Genomic DNA, 24,663 nt, shown 5'->3' on the forward strand with positions numbered 1-24,663 from the left:
TTACTCAAGAGGCTAAGAACTTGAGAATCTCAGGTTGAAGTCATCATGTGCAGTAAAGTCTACAAGATTCTGATTTCAATAACCAGTAAAATTAAAGACTGGAGGTATAGCTCAAGGCGAGGTGTGCCTTCTCTGATCTACCTTCAAACACAGGTACCAGCACTGAAAACAAATGAAAAACCCAAAAGCAAACATAGGTCTATATTTGTTTGTTTGTTAGTTCACATGAATTTTATTTTCTATTAGACTTTTCCTTGCATTATTATATCTTTGATCATACTCCAAAGAGAGGACATAATGCAAATTTTATTCATTGTAATTTATATTATACTTGTATGTAAATATAATATATTGATATATAGCATAAATATATTTTATATTTTGACAGTAGCTTATAATTATTATTAAACTACTTTCTTTTTGTAAAATACATTTATCATACAGATATTAAAAATAAAATTAAACATATCTCATATTCACCTCTAGACATTAACTAATTTTTTTTACTTATGAAATTGATTCTATTGGACAGAAATTGCCAGTATACACCATTATTCTGAACATCAACCTGTTAATTCATATATGTGTGCTTTAATCATAGATCATTCTCAAGTTATGAAGACTGCATTTTCCTACTTGCTTCAAATCATAGATTTGATTTTTAGATCAATATTTTTTTTCCTTACATAGAAACAAATCATAGATTTTGTTGTGTATAACACCCCTGGCTAAGAATTTCCCATGACAAAGACTTCTGCATGTGAACTTATTTCAACGCTGGAGTTTTCCTGAGTACATACTGTAAATTATGATATTTTTGTTGAATATGATGAATTATCTAAATTTGTAATGACATAAAGAAAGTTATTTTAAAATGTTCCATTTATTGTGTTTTCATTCTATACTATTAACCCAGACATATAAGCAAGAGATATAGGATATATCGTCTATAATCTAATTACATATATTGAAATTCAAATAAAATGAGTTTGACTTTTCGTCATTTCAGAAGCATGACATTTTGTTAGCATTTCTCTAAACATTCATTTAAGAATCCATACTTAGCAAAAACTTTGATGGTGCTGAAATGCAGCAGGGAACTGAAAGGCAGACCAGCAGGGGCAAAGCTTGCACTCCAAAAACCAGAAAGGCTCTGCTCTGCCCTCAGAGTCCTTGGCTGGGCCCCGCCCTGGGAACAGGGTGAAATCCACTCAGGCTGGTTTAGCTGATTGCTCTCAGAAACTCTCAAAACCCAGGCCCTCAGCTGGGCCCCCTCCCGGGAACAGGGTAGGGAATCAAGCCATCCACCAGGCTAGCCAAGATCAAAGAGCGCAACTCTACCCTACGGCCCACTGCGGGGACTCTGGTTGGTCTGAGAACTAGTTGTGCAGTGGCACACAGCCTCTGGGAATGGGCTGAACACCTGTAAAAGCTGCAAACTCTGACCTAGTCATCGGCGGAGCTAATTTGGATGAGAACCACACGTATACACAGATTCCCAGAACCACCAGTCCCAAACCAAGTAAAGACCACCACCTACTGACCACACAGGGAACCTACAACAGTCCTTGATGCCTAGGAAAGCGCAAAGATGAATTACCACATATATAGACAATCAAAGTCCCACACAAAGCCCAAAAGGAAACAAGACTGAAGGGCTGAGAGATATCACCATCCCAAGAAATGACACCTGAAGAGATAGGAAACATCACTCCATTCAAGGAGATGATTGTGGACATGACTAAAGAGATTAAAGCAGAATTCCAAACACAAAAGCAGGAAATTACCAAGGAGCTCCTCGAATTCAAAAGAGAAATGAAAGAAAAGTTTAATATCCTCTCAGCAGACATGATCAGCTCAGTGACCACAATTCAAACAAAAATGGATGCATTAAGCAACAGATTGACTGAGATGGAGAACAGGACATCAGGAAAGGAAGATAAAACAAAAGGGCTGGAACAAAGAACCATCAGCCTGGAGAAATCAGTCAGAATTCACCAAAGAGAACTCCCGGACCTGGCAGATGCAGCCAAGAAATCTAATCTTCGTACAATAGGGATTGATGAAGGGCCGAAGTACCTTGATAAAGAATGCAATCCTTATTTTCCAAAATCATAGCAGAGAACTTCCCCAACCTCAAAATGGAAAATACTCACATTATTTAAGGTTTCAGAAGTCCAAACAGGCAAGAGCCTAGAAGGAACTTGTCTAGACACATTATAGTAAAAACACTAGACCTGAATAACAAGGAGCTGATCTTAAATGCTGCAAAAACAAAGAAAGAGCTGTACTACAATGGGAAAAAATTAGGATAACTTCAGACATCTCCACACAAACCCTAAATTCAAGAAAAGCTTGGATAAACATCATTCATACCCTGAAGACCAACAACTCCTAACTAAGACTGATTTATCCAGAAAAATTAGCATTTACATTTGAGGGTGAAACAAGAATATTTCATTCCAAAGAGAAGCTATATTAATACATGCACACAAAAACAGCATTACAAAAAATATTAAATAATCAAGAACAAATTGCAGAACAGCAAGAACCCCCATCAAGAAGCAATTACCTATAAATCACTAAACACAAAAGGGGAAAAAAGAGAGAGAGAAAAAAACCTCAGAAATAAAATTAAATAATGACAGAGGACACTGACCACTTTTCCATAATTTCCCCAAATGTGAACAGGATTAACAATCCAATAAAAAGACACGGAGCAGCAGGCTGGATTAAGAAACAAGACCCATCCATATGTTGCCTCCAAGAGACCCACCTAATTGCCAAAGACAGAAACAAACTGCAAGTGAAAGGGTAGAAAAGAATTTTCCACTCCAATGCACCATGCAAAAAAGCAGGAGTTGCAATCTTAATCTCCAACAAAATTAACTTTTCAGTAAAATCAGTACATAAAGATAAAGATGGCCACTACATATTAGTAAAGGGTACAATCCATATCCACAATATTACAGTTATAAACATTTACTCCCCCAACATGGGAGCACCAAATTCGTCAAACAAACTCTCTTAGAATTACAGAACAAGATAGACCCAAACACAATCATAGTGGGAGACTTCAATACGCCACTCTCACCAAATGACAGGTCAACTCAACAAAAATTAAACAAATTCACCATCGACTTACACGATACCATAGCCCAGCTGGACTTAACAGATATATGCAGAGTCTTCCATCCAATGGCGAATTTTTATGCATTTTTCTCAGCAGCACATGGAACACACTCTAAAATAGATCATAAAATAATTCATACAGAAAATTTAAGCAGATACAAGAGGACTGATATAATCCCATGCATTCTCTCTGATCACAGTGGAGTCAGACTAGCTCTGAACAACACAGTAAAAGTCAAAAAACATTGAAACACTTGGAAGCTGAACAACATACTTCTGAATAACTCCTAGGTTACAAAACAGATGAAAGAAGACATTCAAAATTTTCTTGAATGTAATGACAATCAAGAGACATCATAAAGAAACTTATGGGACACAGCAAAGGCAGTTCTAAGGGGAAAATTTATCGCACTATGAGCACATATTAAAAAGACAGAAGAAGAGCATTAAATAACCTAAAAAAGAAATTGAAGCTCCTAGAGGAGCAAGAAAAAGTTATCTCTAAAGTAACTAGAAGGACAGAAATAACAAAAATAAAATTGGAAATATCAGAGATTGAAATAAGATCCACTATACACAAAATTTACAAATCAAAGAGTTGGTTCTTTAAAAGAGTCAACAAAATTGGCAGACCCCTGGCAAGACTAACCAAAAAATTAGAGGGAAGACTCAAATAAACAAGAATCACACCGATATCCAAGACATTCAGTCCATTATGTATAAGTAATACCAGGGGCTTTATTCAAAGAAATAGTAGAAATGGATGACTTCTTTAAAAAAATTAGGCTACATGCATTGAAAAAATATGAGGTAAACAAATTGAACAAACCAATTTCATACAATGAAATTGTGGAAGCAATCAGGGAAATGCCAACCCAAAAGAGTCCAGGTCCAGATGGATTCACTGCAGAATTCTACAAGACATTTAAAGATGAAGTACCACCTGTACTCTTGAAACTCTTTTGAGAAATAGAAACAGAAGGAGCAATACCAAACTTATTTTATGAAGCTAATATTACACTCATCCCCAAACTAGGGAAAGACCCAACAAAAAAAAGAAAACTACAAACCTATCTCTCTAATGAACACAGACACAAAACTCCTCAATAAAATATTGGCCAACAGAATCCAGAAACAAATTTAAAAAATCATACACTACAATCAAGTAGGCTTCATCCCACATATGCAAGGCTGGTTAACATTCACAAATCAATCAATGTAATACATCATATCAATAGAGCTAAGGATAAGAATTATATGATAATTTCTTTGGACACGGAGAAGGAATTTGACAAAATACAACATCCATTCATGTTGAAATTACTAGAAAAAATAGGAATATGGAATATATTCCTTAAAATAATTAAAACCATATATGAAAAACCTATAGCCAGCATTATACTAAACGGTGAAAGACTGGGACCATTCACCTTAAAATCAGGAACTAGATAGGGATGCCCACTCTCTCCACTTCTCTTCAATATAGTGCTGGAATCCTTAGCCAGAGCAATAAGGTAAGAGAAGGACATCAAAAGGATCCACATAGGGAAAGAAGAAATTAAACTATCCCTATTCACAGATGACATGATCCTCTGCTTGAGTGACCCTATAAGCTCCACTCCCAAACTCCTAAAATTAATAAACCACTTTAGCAAAGTGGCAGGATACAAAATTAACCTTCAGAAGTCAGTAGCCTTCTTGTACACCAACAATACACAAAAAGAAGGCCCAAATCAAGAAAAGGATCCCATTCTCAATAGTCCCCAAAAGAATAAAACACTTAACCAAAGATGTAAAGGAATTATTTAATGAAAACTATAAAAGCCTAAAGAAAGAAAATAAAGAGGATACCAGGAAATGGAAAGACATCCCATGCTCATGGGTAGGGAGAACCAACATTGTGAAAATGGCTATACTGCTAAAATTGATATACAAATTCAATGCAATCCCCATCAAAATCCCAAAGACATTCTTTACTGAAATAGAAGGTACAATCCAAAGGTTCATATGGGACAAGAAAAGATCTAGAATAGCCAAAACAATTCTAGGCAAAAAGAGAAATGCAGGTGCTATTACAATATCAGACTTCAAATTCTACTATAGAGCCATAATAATAAAAACAGCATGGCATTGGCACAAAAATAGACCAGAAGATCAATGGAACAGAATAGACGATCAGAAATAGAACCACATACCTATAGTCAAGTTGTATTTAACAAAGGAGCCAAAGGTATACAGTATAACAGTCTATTCAATTATTGATGCTGGCAAAACTGGGCAACCACATGCAGAAAACTAAAAATTGAGTTAACGCATAAGCATGAACTCAAAGTGGATCAAAGACCTCAATGTCAGGCCGGAAACCGTGAAACTGCTACATGATAGAGTAGGAGAGATAATGGAACTCATAGGCACAGGCAAAATATTCCTGAACAGAATCCCAGGGTCACAACAGATTGGAGAGAGACTCAATAAATGGGACTACTTAAAAATAAAAGATTTCTGCACAGATAAAAGCATAGATACAAAACTGGAGAGACAGCCAACCAACTGGGAAAAGATGTTTACCAATAATATATCTGACAAATGCTTAATATCCAGTATCTACAGGGAACTCAAGAAACTAATTCCCCCGCCCCCAAACCTAACAAAGTATTCACTAAATGGGGAAGGGAACTAAAGAAAGACTTATCAAAAGAAGGATTAAACGGCAGAAAAGCATATGAGAAAATGTTCATCATCTATGGTCATAAAGGAAATGCAAATAAAAACAACCCTAAGATACCACCTTACCCCAACAAGAATGGCCAAGATTTTGATTTTGATCTCAGACAATGACAGATGCTGGTGAGGTTGTGGAGAAAAAGGAACCCTACTATACTGCTGGTGGGATTGTAAACTAGATCAGCCACTCTGGAAAGCAGTGTGAAAATTGACCTTCCCTACAATCCCGCCATACCACTTCTAGGCATCTATCCTGAACATCATGACCCAAGATATGATAAGGACACCTGCTCAGCTATGTTTATCTCTGCACTATTCACAATAGCCAAGTGATGGAAACAATCCAGATGCCCTATTGCAGATGAATGGATACAAAAAAATTGGTATGTATATATACAATAGAATTCTACATAGCCAACAGGCAAGATAAAATAATGGCATTTGCAGGGAAGTGGATGAATCTAGAGCGAATCATGTTGAGTGAGACAAGTCAAGACCAAAAGAACAAAAGGCCCATGGTATCCTTAATATGTGGCTATTAGATCCAAACAGTACAAAAGAGAGGACTCAATATTTGCATACCCAATGCTATGTACATGGTACTGGAAATATAAACACAACTACATAGACATAAAAACTTATGACTCTATAGACATAATGTTTTATTACATAGATTATTATGTATCGATGATATACAAACCCTTAGCCTAATTTTGATTAAGTTCTAAAAACTAAGTGCCAGTGATTGTATATAGAGATTCATTTCTTATATACTTGTTTGTTAAACACGTCATTTGAAATATGCTGTAAAAATCAATGTTAATAAATTCTTTATTAAAAAAATTGGTTGTTGGGACCGGGAGTTTGGCCTAGTGGTTAAAGTGCTTGCCTAGCATGCATGAAGACCCGGGTTCGATTCCTTGGTACCCCACATACATAGCAAAAAGCCAGAAGTGGTGCTGAGGCTCAAGTGGTAGAGCTCTAGCCTTGAGAAAGTCCAAGGACAGTGCTCAAGCCCTGAGCTCAAGCCCAGGACTGGCAAAAAAAAAAAAATTGGTTGCTTCTCTGTACCCATTTACTTTAGATGATCTTTCTTACCCTATTTCTTCCAAAGACTGCTAATGCTTTGTTATTATTATGTTCAAATCTTTTTGTTGTTGTTGTTCCAGGCTTAGGGCTTTAACCCTGCTCCTAGGAACTGCCTCCACGTTTTTTTGTCTCATGGACAGTGCTGTATCACATGTGCTGAAGCACCATTTTTAGCCTTTGGAGATAAGGGTCTCCTGGACATTCCTGACCTGGCTGGCTTCAAACCAAGATCCTCACACCTCAGCTTCCTGACCAACAGTATCAGGCTCAGATCATTTTTTTCTAACAACACTGATTCCTAAGCTTTATTTATTTATTTATTTATTTTAGCTAATTCCAGGCTTAATTTGCCTCAGTTCATCTCACTTGGATGTCAGAACATGACTCCTTCAGGAATACTGGGTATCCTAGTCCTTCATATACTATGTATTTTGTACACAACAGACAAAATTTGCTTGGTCAAATTATTTGAAAGGAGAGGCTGAGACTTTGGCACAGTAGTAGATTGCTTGCCTAGGATGTACGAAGAAGCGGGGTTGATTCCTCAGCACCACAAATATAGAAAAGCCTGAAGTTTTGCTGGGCCTCAAGTAGTAGAGCGCTAGCTTTGAGGAAGGAAAACCCAAGGACCCTGAGTTCAAGCCCCAGTACTGGCAAAAAAAAAAATATATATATATATATAGAGAGAGAGAGAGAGATAGATAGATATATTTAAGGGGATTAATAAGAAAAAATGCTCAAGTAACAGATTATTTGTTAATCTTTCCTGTTATTGAATCTTCTTATCCCAATCATAATATATTAAACCTTAAATATTAGGGATTGTTGAAAATTTGTTATCAGGAAGTAGTTTTCCCTCTTTTTCTGTGTGTTATGAATTCCCTTGACAATTATTTTTACTCTTCTAAATTATAATACCTTCACTAGAATGTAAGAAAACATTTTTAAACCTTCAAAGATTTTCCAGATTAATGGATAAGTATATGAGTAGCTCTAAAATAACTTAACGTTTCATAGTAGAAATGTGAAAAGCATTTTAAAAACCTTGACAAATAAAGTTGCGTGTGGCTCAAGAATTCATAAAAAATTTAATACTCAATTATCAGCATGCTCTCATACTGTGAATAATAGCAAAATTCATTTTGCATAGAATTTCATGTCATTTGAATCTGCTGGTACTCATACTGTTTTTTTTTATTAAAAATGGAAGCAGTGAAATGGACTCTATGGCACTGTCTCTTCTTCACATACTTTACTCATGTACTTAACTCATTAAATTATCCCTTTGAATTCATTTTCCTTGAGCTTTGCCTCATGGAATAATGCTTTCAGCTTTAACCCAGTCCATTCTGACTCATCTTTTTGTTTATCTCTCTTAGTAGTTTCTCATTCCAATTGCCCCATTCAATGAAAATTTCCTAGAAATGAAGCTTGTGGTTTTTGTTAAAAAAGATATTATGTCAAGTAATTGCTCTTTCTTCTTCATAAATTCCTTATTTTCCAGTACCAAAATTGCCTTTAAATTGTATTGCAAATAGTATTTGTGCTTTGAAAGACCATTTAAGCTGACATTCACAACTCTGTCTCATGCTCCATTTTTTACTGTGTTTGGTTTTTTTAAAGGCTCCACCGGGATAGGAAAAGCGTAATTCCTCCATGTTTTCATGCTCTCACAGCTAAGAGACAGGCTTATGAGCCTAGAAAAGTCACCTGTATTCTTGTACTAGAAACAGAATCTTGAGTGACTGATGAAAAAATAAAGGCAGAACATGGTCTCTTGTCAGTATGAGAGCCTTCCTGACCAGGTTTTGTGTTTAACAGGAACGTCAGGGAAATTCTGTTTTATTCCTGTTTATTGCATTCTTGTGAAAACTGCTCCAAAAGTTACTTTTAACCTAGAAAATAAAAGTTAGATTCCATTGCTTGTATTCAAGATAGCATTAAGAGGATTTCTCTTTAGTGATCATAGACACCAAACCTTCTTGAATGTTTTTGTATAATGTTAAGTATTTCTGTGTGAAGCTCATAATCTCATAGAAATTAAATGATAGTTTCTTTTGTCATAAAGCAAATGCTGACATTGTTTCATTGCACTATGCTAAAATTTTAACAAATAAAATACCGTTAGATAAATCATACTGGGAACAGTTAAAATATAAGTAAGCCTACATAAGGCTGGGTGTGCCTAGAATACATGCATACTCAATGTTTACCTATGTCAATAATCTACATTACATAATCTATAGTAAATAAATGTCATCAGTTTTAATGGCATTTTATGTGGGTTGTCATATAGCAAGACTGGCCTATTTACTGAAGTCAATATTTTATTTCTCATTGCTTTAATTTGTGTTTTAACATGACCTCAATATAAACAGTCCATTTAAATGATAATATTATGTCTAGGCTATTTTCAGAGTCAAATTTTCTCACAAGGGGCACTAAATTTAATAAGGCTGGTTCAGTGTCCAATGAAATAATTATCTATAATCTTTAGAAATTCCACAAGTTATTAAATGTAGGAATACAGTTTATTTCCTTAAAGTTAGGTTATCACAGCAGTTTTCTAACCAATTGGCCTCCTCATATTGCCCTCCTCTGAGAAACATATGTAGATTTTTGGGACATATATTCCAATAGAACTTAGTCAAGTTAAGGACTATCTCCAAGTCCCAACCAATTGGCAAACACATAGTCTGTTTATAATCTTTTTTCTTAATTGAGACAATTACACTAAAAAATAGGGAATAAGGTAGATTCATACTCCTACTTACATTTCCCAAAGGAGACACTATTAGTGTCATTTATCAGTGTTCTTTAGTGCTAGCTATTATTGCTACATCTTCCTTTTGTGTACAATTGCCAGTTATAGCAAAGTATAGATATTTAGCCTAATTCTACTTCACTACTTCACTAGTCTCTGTAATTTGTAAATACAAATTTACTATTTCATGATCAGAGAGGAATCATATTTAAGTTTGTGCTTATTCCTGATAATTTAAGAAGAAACACTAAAGGTGTATTTTCTTCTACTCTTCTCAATTTCTCTAATCAAAGTAAATAAATTAGCTATCCTCTCTCCCCTGCCCCTTCCCTTGTTCAGTCTTGGGGCTTGAAATGAGGACTGAGGCACTATCCCTGAGCTCCTATGTGCTTAATCGTAGTGCTCTTCCCCTTGGGCCACAGTTCCACTTCTGGCTTTTTCTGAGAAATTTATTGGTGATGGAAGTGTCATGGACTTTCCTGTCCAGGTTGTCTTTGAATTGTGATTCTCAGATTTCATCATTTTAATTAACTAGGATTATAGGCATGAGTCACTGGTACCCAGAAAAATTACCTAGTCTTATAATGACCAACTGATATATGTATTTTGAAAATATTTTGAGCATCATTTTTTTAAAGCAAAAGTCAGCAAATTTGTAATATTTCCTTGCAAGTTCTTAGACATATAGCATAATCAGCTATTTGAAGAACCACAGAATATATGAGGAGGTACAAAATTATAAAATGAATTCAATAACGTACTTTTTAGAAAAATAGTATAATCAACTATTTGAAGAACCATAGATTATACTTTGAGATGCAAAACAATGAACAGTGTATTCAGTAACTTACTTGCTAAGGCTAGGAGTGTGGCCTGTGGTAGAGTACTTGCCTAGCATAAACAAAAGCCTGTGTTCTATCCCTCAGTGCCACATGCACAGAAAAAGCCACTTGGCTCAAGTGGTGGAGCGTTAGCCTCGAGCAAAAGAAGTTCAGGGACAACATCCCAGGCCCTCAGTTCAAGTCTCAGGACTGGCACATAAAAAAGGATAACTTACTTGTTTTCTCACAAATACACATTTATAACATACTAACAGAACACGTGGTTCAAATAAATATGAAAATGACAAAAATACAATTTTGAATCATTTAGCATTTTTCATTTCATATCTTTTTTGAGTACCACTTTTAACAAAACAATATGCTAGCATCTATAAATACAAATAAAATAATATTTTATCCCTGTCCTCAAGAAAGTTATTGGGTAAAATTAAAAGAAAACAATTAATTAAAGCACATTAATTGTAGTATACAAGAGCTGAATAACGATAAAGAAGAGCAATGGGAAGAAACAAGGATGTCTGTTTCTGGGGAGTTGAAGAAGTCTTTATTCCCAAAGAGTGAATTTAATAAAATGTTCAAAAAGGAAATTAAGGAAACTGGAAGATGATAAAAAGTCATTAACCAAGTCAGCACTGTGGAAGCTTTTAGAAGGTGAGTGAAGCGGGGCTGAAGTTCAAATTGGTAGCATAATAGACTGTAAAGTGTATTTTGGAAGTCATTTGTCTTCTGTAGGTAATAGGAAAACTTTCAAAACATTTGAGGACGGGATATTATCATACAACAGTATTTAAGGGGTAATCTCACTAGGAGAGAATTTTTTTTGCAAAAATTAGTGGGTTTGGAAATTTTAGAGAACCAGTATTAATCCATTTAAAGGAATCAAATGAGCAAAAACTATTTGGTCACTAAAGAGAAAAGATGTTTGAGTTGTCCTTCTAACACTGAAAGAGTTTCTGTCCTTCTTTTTGTAAGAAATTATGGGTCATCCTATTCCTGATCCATGTGCTGGTAAACTGAACAATATCATTGCCCAGAAGTCATTAGATTTAAATTATATTATTTCAAATGTTATATTTGCTGTAGGAATGCACTTCCTAAGAGTTAAACTCATTTGGAATAACAAAAAACTAAATGATTTTAAAATGACTATGCAAAGATAAAAAAACGCACGATAAAACAAGGCTATGAGAGAGAAAATAAGAAAGCAGAGCAAAGAATAATTGTTAGTGTGTAGTGAAGACTAACAAATTATCTTTGCCCTGTGTGTTTCCAGCCACTTTTAATACACATAACTCTAAGCCACTTTCCACACAGCAAAGCACATTAAATGAATTGATGATTTGCAATTTTAAACTACAGTTGTACGAAATTACAGTTTAAGCTTGTATGGACCCAAACTCATTGAGTTTGAATTAAGATTTACAAATATATATTAGGTTTGGTAGGACAGTTATTGAATAAAACGTACAATTTGTGATACTGAAAATGCTGCAAAAATATGAAAATTTTAAATACGTATGAAATATTTCTAGATAATATGCTGATTCAATCATATGCAATGCATAGTCAATTGGGGTGTATACCCTGTATAGCATGATTATTATATTCCTAATTTAAAAATAAATTGAAAAAACTATGTTAGAAGTAATTATTTCATTAAAAAAACATGTCCTACAAAATTAATTCACAGAAAGACTAATAAATTAGATCAACTCAAGTTCTTAGGTTTCTGTGAGCATACTTGAATAGCTAAAGTTAAAACAGTACATTTTTGTCTTAGTTCAATATCTTTTTAAGTAAAAGATGCTTAAAGACATTTTATAAAGGCTACGAATGATCCTAGAATTATTTTGTCCTATCATGGAAAGAATAATTACAAGCCTATCCAGCCTATACCCAAAGGAAGAATTACTCAGCTAGATTGTTTCTCAAATATGCTTGCTTTTATAATAGGCATCCCAGCTTTGTCTTCAGACTTTCTCATCTACTAGGTCTATTTTAAAATATCTTGTTAATTTAATTTTAAGATCAGTTAATTTACTAGTCATCTCAATTGCATTCATCATTGAGAACTACTATTATCCAATAAGATATGAAGTAAGAAGAGTCTATGATTGCCAGTTCTGAGATAATTCTGATTCTGCTACCAGCTAACACTGAATTAAGATATAATCTGCTTCCTTATAATTTTCATTTCTTGAAACCATGTTAACAACTTTCTGTTTCATAGAAATTACTTTCCAGGTTTTACTTATATAATATCCCAATAAAGTACAAATTCCATAATAGGACTATTTTTCATTAAGCACCATCATTAATAAAAGTATTCTTTACCATGCATTTAACATGAAGTTGAAAATAAAAAAGTTACATTATGCACAATAATATTTGTCCTATCTATTAGTTCTAGACAGCAGATCTGGTTTATATTTTTTAAATATACATATAATGAGATATTGTAGATGCTATAGCAAGCCTCAAATTATATGACTATAATGTTTTGAAAGTCAGAGTTCAAAACAAATGTTTTTCTCAACTACTACACACTACATGTCAAAATCTTTTTTTCATGTATTTTTACTGTAATTGTAATTGATAGAAGGGTTACATTATATTCACCAGATAGAAGGTGCATTACTTCACAAACATTGATACCCTTTCTTAAGTCTTGGACCCCATTTCCCTCCCCCCACCAAAGCCCCTCATTTTGTTTTCCCCCCTTCCCTATCTGATTTCAAATAACCAAATAAGCATATATACAATATATCAGTAACAAGGTGAAATACTGTAACAATATGAGATAACCAAGGGACAACAAAAGAGATGAGAGATAACATAATACATTAAGGACAACAACCACTCATTATATGGCTTTTCTTTCTATATCCTGGAGGTCCTTTCATTTAGCCTTGTACTATATGGCCTTATGTATCCAGGTTTTGTTCTATTTTAAATCTCTGCTAGGAGGGCCCAAGGTTTCTACTGATTATGAAAAATGAGGGAAACATTGAGCTTATGTTCCTTTGAGTCTGGCTTACTTCACTTAATATGATTTATTTTCTAAGTCTTTCCATTTCCTTACAAATGGGGCAATGTCATTCTTTCTGACAGCAACATGGAATTCCACTGTCTATAAATACCACATCTTGTTGATCCACTCATCAACTGAGGGACATCTGGGTTGGTTCCATATCTTTGCTATGGTGAATACCGCTGCAATGAACATCGTTGTGCTAGTGGATTTAGTATGTCTGTGTTTCTGGACATACTAAATTCTAAGTAATGGAATTGCTGGGTCATAGGGGAGCTCTATGTTAAGTCTTTTGAGGAACTGCCATACTGCTTTCCATAGTGGTTGAAGGAGATTGCACTCCCACCAACAGTACAGTAGCCTATAAACAGGTGAAGAAATGCTCAACATCTCTGGCAATAATAGAAATGCAAATCAAAACAACTCTAAGATTCCACCTCATTCCAGTTAGAATGGCCATGATCAAGAAATCTAATAACAATTGATGCTGGCGGGGATGTGGCCAGGAGGGATCACTACTTGTCAAAATCTTAAGAAAGGGCCGGGAGTTTGGCCTAGTGGTAGAGTGCTCAGATCCTGAGCTCAAGCCCAGTACTGGCAAAAAAAAAATTGTTAACACAGATCAATTATATTACTCTGCACTATGTCAAACTTCTCTTTCTTTCTCATTCATCTTTTCCTGTAAATATCCTCAAAATCCAGACTTGTAAATACTGCAAACAATTTAGCGGAACTAAATGGCCTTTTAGATCTACTTCCTGAAAATGAATTTTGTGATAGCTATTATATTTTAATCCATTAATTATGTCTTAAGTTATATTTTAGTCTTTCAGAGTTGGAAATTACATTTTTTTGCTAGTCGTGGGGCTTAAACTCAGGGCCTGACCACTCTCATTGGGCTTTTCCCAAGGCTAGCTCTCTGCCACCTGAGCCACAACACCACTTTCAGATTTTTCTATGTATGTGGTACCAAGGAATCGAACTTGGGTCTTCATGGATACTAGGCAAGCACTCTACCACTAGGCCTAACTCACAGCCCATATTACATTTTTTAATATGTCAATTCACTACCTAGTCTTTTTTCTGTAATCAGCCATACAAATTTTCAGTAGTGTGTGCTTGATGGATTCAAAATGAAGCATGACATCGATGAATATTTCTATATTTATGATTGTTTCAGTAACAGTTATAATAGAAGAAAGCCCATCAGACTTGACAATAGGAAAAAAAGAGTATTTATTCTGTTTCTCCTGACAATGTTCATTCCTATAATTTATTCCATATGCTTGTAAGAGTTCATCTTGTGTTGAGTTTATCACATATGAGCCCAACTAATAAAGTGGGGAATTTGGCAAAAAATGTGGGCTTGAATTCTTTTTTTTTACAGTGGGTAATACAATAATTTTCTGGTTTTGTTCCTTTTTTGTTGCTGTCTTTATTTCTTTTTCCCCCAATAATATCTTGGTTTCTTGCATAGATTTCTTTTAAGTTTATTCTCATTCAATATTCTCATCATCTCCATTTCTATCCCTACCACTCGAATTGCACATGATTAATAACAATTAGAAGGATCTAAAGCTCAATCTTGTCTAACCACTGTATGTTCTGAGAAGTTTTAGCTGACCCTATGACACTCAATTTGCTTATATTTGTACCATCAAAGATAGGATCTTATATTTCAGTTCTAATGATTTTTTTTGTTTATTTTTTAATCATAGCACACTCTATCTAAGTATCTGTACTGGGATCTCAGTAGACAGAATAAATAGTTTAAAGAAATAAAGTTTAAAGAAAATATAATCAGAGACACCACTAAAGGTGATGTAAAATATTGTCTAGGACTAAAGGGGAAGTGGATGAGGTAATTTACTAGAATCTGAAGACCAAATGAAAGATTTGCATTTAAAATTTTAAAGCAGGCCAGAAACTGGTGGCTTATCCCTGTAATCCTGTTTCTCAGGAGGCTGAGATCTGAGGTTCACAGTTCAAAGCCAGACCAGGCACAAAAGTCTGTGACACTCTTATTTCCAATTAGCCACCAGAAAAACAGAAGTGGAACTGTGCTTCAAGGAATATGGAGGTAGCCTTGAGATGAAGAGCTCAGAGACCACTCCCAGGCCCAGAGTTCAAACCCCATGGCTGAGCCCTCTCAAAAAAAATTAAAGCAGACAAATGCCATGGAAATACCTGTGCTGTTGGATGAGAGATTAGGCCTTAATGTGGAAGGACAAGATAAGATGATAACATTGAGATCTCCAAGGCACAGAGCAGACTGGTGATAGGATAGAACTAAGGAGACAGAAGAATGGAGATTTAAAACATATAATATACATGTGGAGTACAAGTCAGGGAGAGAGAAACAAATAGTGTATATATTTGAGGGAATTATTAGTATATTAATAATTAATAAAAAGTGGGGCAATGGTGGGGATGTAATAAATGGATATATAACAGAAAATTGCATTTAGGTATTTCTGACTTGGTATATACACTAAAAATATATGTAATAAATAATATTCATTGACAATATATGGGCAATCAGATCGTGTAAATTTAGTAATATTAAAAACAATTTTAGATCATTCACAAAGTTTCTGAAGCTTATCCTCTTTATTGTAATTATGTTCCATAGATATTCCCTTATTGTATTTTCTCTTAATATGGTATTTTGTATTTAAAAATGGGATGTGGGAGGGTGTGGGGGGTGCTAATAAGGATTAAGGGAGTTGAAGAAACCAACTAGTTGTATAGATAAGATGTGTAATGCAGTCGATTTCTGACAATTTCACATTGTTGATACCATCCCTGAAAGGTCAATGACCAAGGTTCCTAAGAAACACCATAAAACAGAAACACATTTATATTTAAAGACTGAAATTTGGAAAAGTGCTAAAAACATGGATGCTGAAACTGCTGGCATTTCAAAAAAAAATCGGGTGGTGGTGGTGAAAGAAAGCTCACTGCCTCAATGGAAACTAAATCAAGCCCATAGAGAAGCAGATGTTTCCCTTTAGCAAACTTTCAAAGCAGAGGGATCGTGCATTCAGTCAAAAAGCTGGCAGAGAAACGGAGTTGTTTCTAAGTGGCTCTAAGGGTGGAGGGAGTGTCCTCGAAGACCTGTGCTCTGGTTAAAAGGGAAATAGAAGTTTTGGCAGACTGGACTTTTGGCTGGCTGCCAGCAAGTATGAAAAGTATGACAGCTAATGTGGCTGCCCAGATAGCTCTTTGGCTGCACCTTTGGTTGGAAGACAGTGCTTCTGAAAGAACGCCACACAGGAATTCCATTTGGCTAGGGCTTGCTTTCTGGCAAGGATATGGGAAGTCTTGTTGAATAAGCATTGAAGAATAAATTATGGCTGCCTCAGGATAAATACTTCTGTTGGGGGGGAGTGGACGGGGAAAGAGTTAGAAGGCAGATTACACAGAGGCAAAAAAAGTTTTTAGATTGGCAAGAAACACTAGAAATATAGTAAAAAAAAATAAATATAAAAATCTGGGAAGTTCTTCAAAGGGTCTAGAAAAAAAAGGCAGTTAGTGGATCTGGCTACTCAATCATTGTTCTGGATGAAGAAACTCGAAAATTAAAATCATATGTGAGCCAGAAATGAGAGAATGGACACTTAATTTCAGAAAGTCTTTATCTGCAATATTAAAAATGTTATGAAATATTTAAAACAGATTTGCTACATAGAAACCTGGCGAGATTCTAATCATGAACTCATAAAATAACAACCTGAATTTGCAGGACTAGGATCCTCTGTAATCTGTTGTCTCAAATCTCTTGGGAGATCAGTTGCCTTTGGGTTATCAATGCCACAACTGACAGGTTTGGTTCCTTAATTCGGAATTTGCACATACAGTTTGAGTTCACTGAGCTTGTGCCTTAGTGGTGCCTGACAGTGCTCTCAGGAACCCTGGGATGTAAAATGTCATGTCTTCAACAGCTGGTGTGTAAAATGCTGTGCAGAATTTTTACACTAATTGAGAACAAAAACCCATCTTAATTTTGCATATTTTTAGTGTTCTAAAGTATGCGATCCATAACACCCATGCCTCTTAGAGTATTTTCCTTAAGATTATGAGGAGCTAAGTTTCATTTGAATTGCAGGCACACATAAACTAATTTTTGCATCTATATGACACCTTCAAATTTAAGTAGACTTCCTATATATATATAATTTTTTATTTTTTTGCCATTTCTGGCTTGAACTCAGGGCCTGAACATTGTCCTTGGTCTTTCTCAAGGCTAGAGATCTACTACTTGAGCCTCAGCACCATTTCTGAATTTTTTTCTATGTATGTGGTACTGAGAAATTGAACCCAGGTCTCGTGCATGCTAGGCAAGAACTCTATCTACCACTAGGCCAAACTGCGATCTGACTTCCTATATTTTATCTGCTAAATTCAAAAGCAAATTTTAGGGATGATATTAGAAGAAAAGAAAATCATCTTGTGTTTTCATTGTTATTACATTGAAAATTTCACATGGATGGAATCCCATTGTATTGAAACTAACATAAAGATTTGCTATCCATAGAATATGTGGTATTGAGTTTATTACCTGGCCTATGAATGTTTATCTGAAGAAATGCATTTCATTTTTGTTGGTCATGATACTTGAACTGGGCTTGGGCATTGTCCCTGAGCTCTTCAACTCAAGGTAATGCCCTACCCCTAGAGCCACTCTTTTTTTGGTGATTAATTTGGAGGTAAGAGTCTCAAGGACTATTTTGAAGTGTGATCTTAAGATCTCAGTCTCATGAGTAGCTAGAATTACAAGTATGAGCCACCACACCCAGCTAAGAAATATATTTTATGATTGACATTAATAAGGTTCCTGAAGAAATGAATACTGGATACAAGGAAAAGCAAAGAGAAAAATGGATAGAAAGAGGAGATGGCAAATTACTGTTTTAGTGATTAAATTTATGAGTCTGAAAATGAGTTCTGCCAATTACCTACTTATGTAGCCTTGACTAATTTATTAAATAAAATAAAACATGACAATTACTAAGGACAGTATTTGAAGCACAATAGGTGTAAAAAGATTGTGTCTTATGAGGATTGATTTTGAAAGCTGGACATTTTTGGCAAAATCAGCTTGTTCCAAGAACAAGTTCAAAATACAAATGCTTTTAACTGATACCAGGAAAGAGACATTTGATTTTTTAATGCAATGCAAAATTCAAGGAACAAAAGCAATTATAATTTAAAAATTAAACAGACTGCTGCTCTTGACTTTTTTTTAGAAAATGATTAATCAAAGGCAATTTTATCCAGTTCCTTGTGGATATTTGACTTCTGTAGATAATTGTCTAATGTAAACTCAGAGGACACATATTTCTAGTCAGCAGTTTTAAGAAACACTACAACACAGTATTAAAGTCTTACTTCTGAAATTCAATCTCTTTAAATTTAGTGTAGTACATATGTGTAAAAGATTACTTGTTCCAGAAGATGAAATCTATGATGGTATTGATTAGATTATTTGATCACTGCAATGCAAACTATTTTATATGATTATTGTGAATTGCTAAAAAAATGCATCTTTGATTTTTAAATGTATATTGTTTGGGTCTCAAAATACATATACTTCGAATTGCACATTATTTCTATGATATGTACCTAAAAGTCATGTCTGTGGATAATCAGGGCCTTTACAAAATGTATAACAAACACAGGTTACAATAATAATAAATTGAGGAAAATATAGATTTATGAATAAAACCATTAAGGAGACAGGAAATAGAAACTCAATTTACAGTGGCTAGTTTAACATTAGTATGTGCATCTGTTAGGCTCAAACTGTCTTCATTCTTCATATTAGCTATGGAATAAAACCAAGACCTACTCTACTCAGCAGAGTATTTCCTAAAATCTCTAAAGAAGTTGGCACTATTTTGCCACATTCTGACAATATCAGAAGGAGACTAAATTCTATATGATGAATTTAAAGAAAAAGTGGAATTTGAATTTGACTCATTGTTCTATATTTGGACATCCAATCTGGCTTCAGCTTTTGTCAATGAGATACTTTATATGTTAATATTTAAATATAAAGATCCTTGTGTTAGCTTCCCATCACTTTGACAAAATATTTGCAATATTGAAACTATTAAAAACATTCAGTTTAGTTCACAGTTTCAGATATTGTAATCCATAAATGGTTTAAGCTTGTGGACATCAGGATGACATGGCCTGGAACATGTGAGATATGAATGCTACTCACCTTATGAGAGCTTGGAAACACGAAGAAACAGAATGGTATGGTTGAAAAATCTCTTCCAAGAGCAAACCTCACTGTCCTAACTTCCTAACTCCTTTTCCTAAGGTTCTACCACCTCCCAACAGTTCTGACTGGGACAATACTCTTCCAGGGGACATTTATGATCCAATCCATAAGAAGATTACAAGATTTCATATATAATTGTAATGCTTTTCCGGAAATGTTAGGTTGACAGTTAAAAGAATATATCATTTTCTAATTTCTACTATGAATATAATAATAAGTACTCCACAGGACAAAAGGTATTCATGTACAAAGCACTTAGAAAAGAATGATTCTATCTATTCACCTTAATCACAAAATGTAATTATTACATTCCTTAGATTGCCATGTTAAACAAGTCAATCCCTAGGTTGAATGCTTAAAAGTGTCGATTTGTTATTATTTTTTTATTTCAGCAAAAGCAGATGAAAGCCATATATGGAAACTTCCCTTGAGTTTCATAATGATTAATTCATCAATATTTTAATACGTTCCAAGCCAAATATTTCATAGGAATACTAAGAAAAGGGAAATGAAAACACCTGAAACAGGAAATTGTCTGTAAGCCTTTTCTAACTGAAGAACTATTAGAAGTTGCCAGGATTTATCAGCTGGAGATTCTCAGGTCTACATAGTTTATACGAGCCTAAACCTTCCTCTATTAGCACAATTTAGTGTGAGCTCAGAGTGAGAAGTTAGGGCAGTGTCAAAAGACACAGGGCCCATGCCTTCTAATTCTGAGCCAAAGGGACTAGAAATTATGCACCGTTTTCCAGAAGCTCCTAAACCAATTCCTCTATGGTATTTTGTGATCCTGTCTAACTGTGTAACCCTTATCTACATGGGTTATTTAAATTTAAATAAATTTAAATTAAATTAAAAATTAAAACTTGCAAGAGCTAAATTTTAAGTTCTCCAGTATTAAATATTCTAGTTGATGGCACAGAGATAAGTTCCATTGGGTTCTAACTATCCATGTCTCCACCACTTCCCACACACTGGGACCTTACCTCACCCATTGTAGCCTAAGGGGGATGCAGGGAGACATTTATGATCCAATTCATAAAAAATTTCTGCCAGGAAGAAATTAGTCCCCCTCCTATTTTAGTAATAGTAATCATTTTGACTGGTTCTGCTCAATTTATTCCCCTATTATCTCCAAGAGTGAACTCTGGGTTAAACTCACAAGAGTACAAAACCAAAGAGTATCGTATTACCTAAAATCAAGCCTCATTCAGGGCAAAAATGACTTGGAAGAGGGAAAAATTGGAGTTAGAGAGGAGAGTGCATTGTTTACCTACTTAGTACAGTACATTCATTTAGATTGTCTTCTGCAGAATTCACCAAGCACCAAAATGAATTTGGTAATGGAATTAGGAGTCTATACTGATGGCTAAGAAGAGAATGGCTTTTATTCAGAAAAGAGAAGGAAAGTAAAAGCAGGTAATGCAGTGTTATTTGAGAGAGGAAGCAGAAGCAGCATTACTTTACGATTTTGAAAAGGAATAGGCTGCTTTGTTAATAATAGCAAGGAAGAGAAAAGCAGATTTTCAACAAAAGTTCTTTATATGGATAAAATCTCCTGAGCTAAGTGCACTTCAAATCCCTGAGCCTAAAGCCTCAAAGAGCAAACATTTTAATACCAACTTGTCCAGGGTATACAATACTTTCCCTCCTTCACAAAGGCAAGCACAATTGTAATAATTTAGCCCCTATCAATCTGCTTCATCTCTTGCATATGACAGAAATGTGAGATCCAGGCAACTTGGGTAGGGTACAAAGAAATCCCTGGCTCTAGAAATACATATACTAAAATGTAGATGTTTGAAGGGTATTATCTTAAGGTCAAATTGTGCCAAAAAGGGAGGTTTTGCAAGATTATGTTTCTGTCTCAAAATTTGAAAACAGAATGGTAGGGAAAATTTGAGTGATTGTATTGGGATACATAACAAGATGTGGTCATTATATTTATTAAGGCTGTATAACAATCAGCAGTTTAAGAAATAAGGAATGTGTTGATGCTTGTCAAGTCAAGAGTGATACTCTATTGTCAGAACAAAGAAAAGATCAGCAATAGAAAGTAATGATATAGTTTAAGAAGTGATACTAAATGTGTTGTTAATGAGCTCAAATAGAATGAGGAGGAATGGTACTTTTGGACATTTAGAAAAGGCTGTGAATAAACCCAAAGGGAGAAAGAATAAAACTCCCTAGGGCACCAGTATTGAATTTTTCCCTTGCATGGCTTATTTGTTTTGATTTAATTTCTTCATTTTCTTTAGTCCCTTTCCTTTATTTCTCTCTCTCTCTCCCTCCCTCCCTCCCTCCCTCCCTCCCTCCCTCCCTCCCTCCCTCCCTCCCTCTCTCTCTCTCTCTCTCTCTCTCTCTCTCTCTCTCTCTCTCTCTCTCTCTCTTTCTTTTCAATCTGTGTGTGTGTGTGTGTGTGTGTGTGTGTGTGTGTGTGTGTGTGTGTGTGTGTTGACCATTGAACCCAGGGGCTTGTAACATGCTAACCACTGACCTGAAAGAAGTCAAGAGATATGAGATAGCCAAGTTCTTCAGAAATTCTGTGGGATATGGTGTCTAGATTGTATAACTTAAAGCAAACAAAGAAAACATGCTAGAAAGTGACTCCACATCCCCAACAAAGCACTTGTGACTAAAAAAAATTAATGATAAAAGATGATAATCTCTCAATGTCAGCCTTAATTGCACATGGATTTCAACATTGTGCTCATGGGGTTGAGTAATTCAACAATTTAACAAGTCAAACTACTTTGAATTTTTAACACATTTGTTACCCATGTCTATATTCACTCAAAAAATGATCCGTTATGAAATAATTTTACTCAATACTTAAGTTCATCTTAACAGATGCTTTGTTGTTGTTGTTGTTGTTTTCTTGCTTGCTTGTTTTTTTTTGTGGGTTTTTGTTTTGTTTGGTAGTAGTGGGATTGAAACTTTGGCTCAGTGCATGATAGTCTAGACATTCTGCCACTGTGCTAAACTAATAGTCACTTTGCTTTTACTAATTTAATCTTTTCTTTTCAAATAAAATTGCAATATTATCTTCGTTGGACTGTCCCTAAAATCCTAGTTCTCATGTTTATAGAGTAGCTAGAATTAGAAGCATGAAACATCTTTATTCTTGATGAAGTTTGCATTGCTTTGCCACAAAATTTCTTTCTCCACTTACTGAGTTCACTCCGGCCCAAGCCTGATATCCTTGCTCCTCACACAAAATTCCTGTCATAGTCTTGCTTCAAGATTATGAAGTGTAAATATTGTTTGCTTAAAGAACCCTATAGACTCAACTCCCAAGTTACTTGAGCTGATTCAATACTTTGACAAAGTGGCAGGGCACAAAATTAACCCTCAAAACTCAATGGTTTTCCTATACGCCAACAAGAAAAAAAGGCAGAAATCAGGACAGCAACTCCTTTTGCAATAGCCTCAAAGAATATTTGAATATTTAGGAATTAACTTAACTAAGGATGTAAAGTACCTTTCTGATGAAACTTTAAAAACCTGGAAAAGGAAATCAAAACAGAACTGAGGAAACGGAAAAACCTCCCATGTTCCTGTACTATAAGAATTAATATCATGAAAATGGCAATCCTGCCAAAGTCATCTACAAATTCATTGTCATATACATCAATATCCCAGTCTTTCTTTAGAGAAATAGAGTAATCAATCGAAAATTCATATGGAATAATAAAAAACCCTGAATAGCAAATCAATCCTTAGCAGAAAGAACACTGCTGGAGCTCCATGACTCATAAAAATTGTAGAAAAAGAAAGAATAGTGCTGGATGAATAACAATACTGAATTTCAGACTCCATTACAGAGCTATAGTAATCAAAAAAGGTTGGCACTGGCACAAGAATAGGCCTGAGGACCAATGGAATAGAACTGAACATCAAGAAATCAACCCACAGGCCTATGGCCACATAATCTTTGATAAGGAAGCCAAAAAAGATAGGATGGAAGTAAGTCAGCCTCTTTTTTTCATATATTTTTATTGTAATTAATAGAAGGGTTACATGATATTTGCCAGATAGAAGGTGAATTAATTCATATACATTGATACCTGTTGGGAGCCAGAGTGGAATCAAATTGTACCTTGATTTGCATCAGACAATGGCTTTATTGTCTTATTGTTTTATGGCCTTATTCTGTTTAAATGACCTGAGATTTACCATATGAATGTAACAGCTGGAAGTTCCCTGGTTTCAAGAAGGGACATAAGCCTGGAGTTGAGAATAAACGAGGCTGCAGTTTTTACCTGGGCGGCAGACCTCCGGGACCCGATGTGTTTGTCTCTCTTCTATTTTTTCCAGTCCCTGCCCCCTATTTCAGGAACCCCAATTTACTGCCAGTAGGCCCCAGCAGATACCCTTTCTCATGTCTTGGTCCCCATTTCCCTCCCCCCTACCCCACTGCTCATCTTGTTTCCCCCCCTTCCCTATCCAATTTCAAATAACCAAATACAAATATATGCGATATATCAGATAACAAAGTGAGATACTGTAACAATATGAGATAACCAAGGGACAGCAAAAGAGATGAGAGATAACATAGCACATTAAGAATAACAATCATTCATTATATGGCTTTTGTTTCTATATCCTAGAGGTCCTTTCATTTAGTGTCATACTATATGGCCTTATGTATCAAGGTTTTGCTCTATTGCAAATCTCTGCTAGGAGAGCCCAAGCCCAAGGTTTCTCCAGTTAGACTGGCCAGGATCAAGAAAACTAATAACAACAGATGCTGGAGGGGATGTGGCCAGGAGAGATCACTACTTCACTG

This window comes from Megascapheus bottae, chromosome 6, assembly GCF_031878675.1.
Source record: "Megascapheus bottae isolate mThoBot1 chromosome 6, mThoBot2.hap1, whole genome shotgun sequence".
NCBI lineage: Eukaryota > Metazoa > Chordata > Mammalia > Rodentia > Geomyidae > Megascapheus > Megascapheus bottae.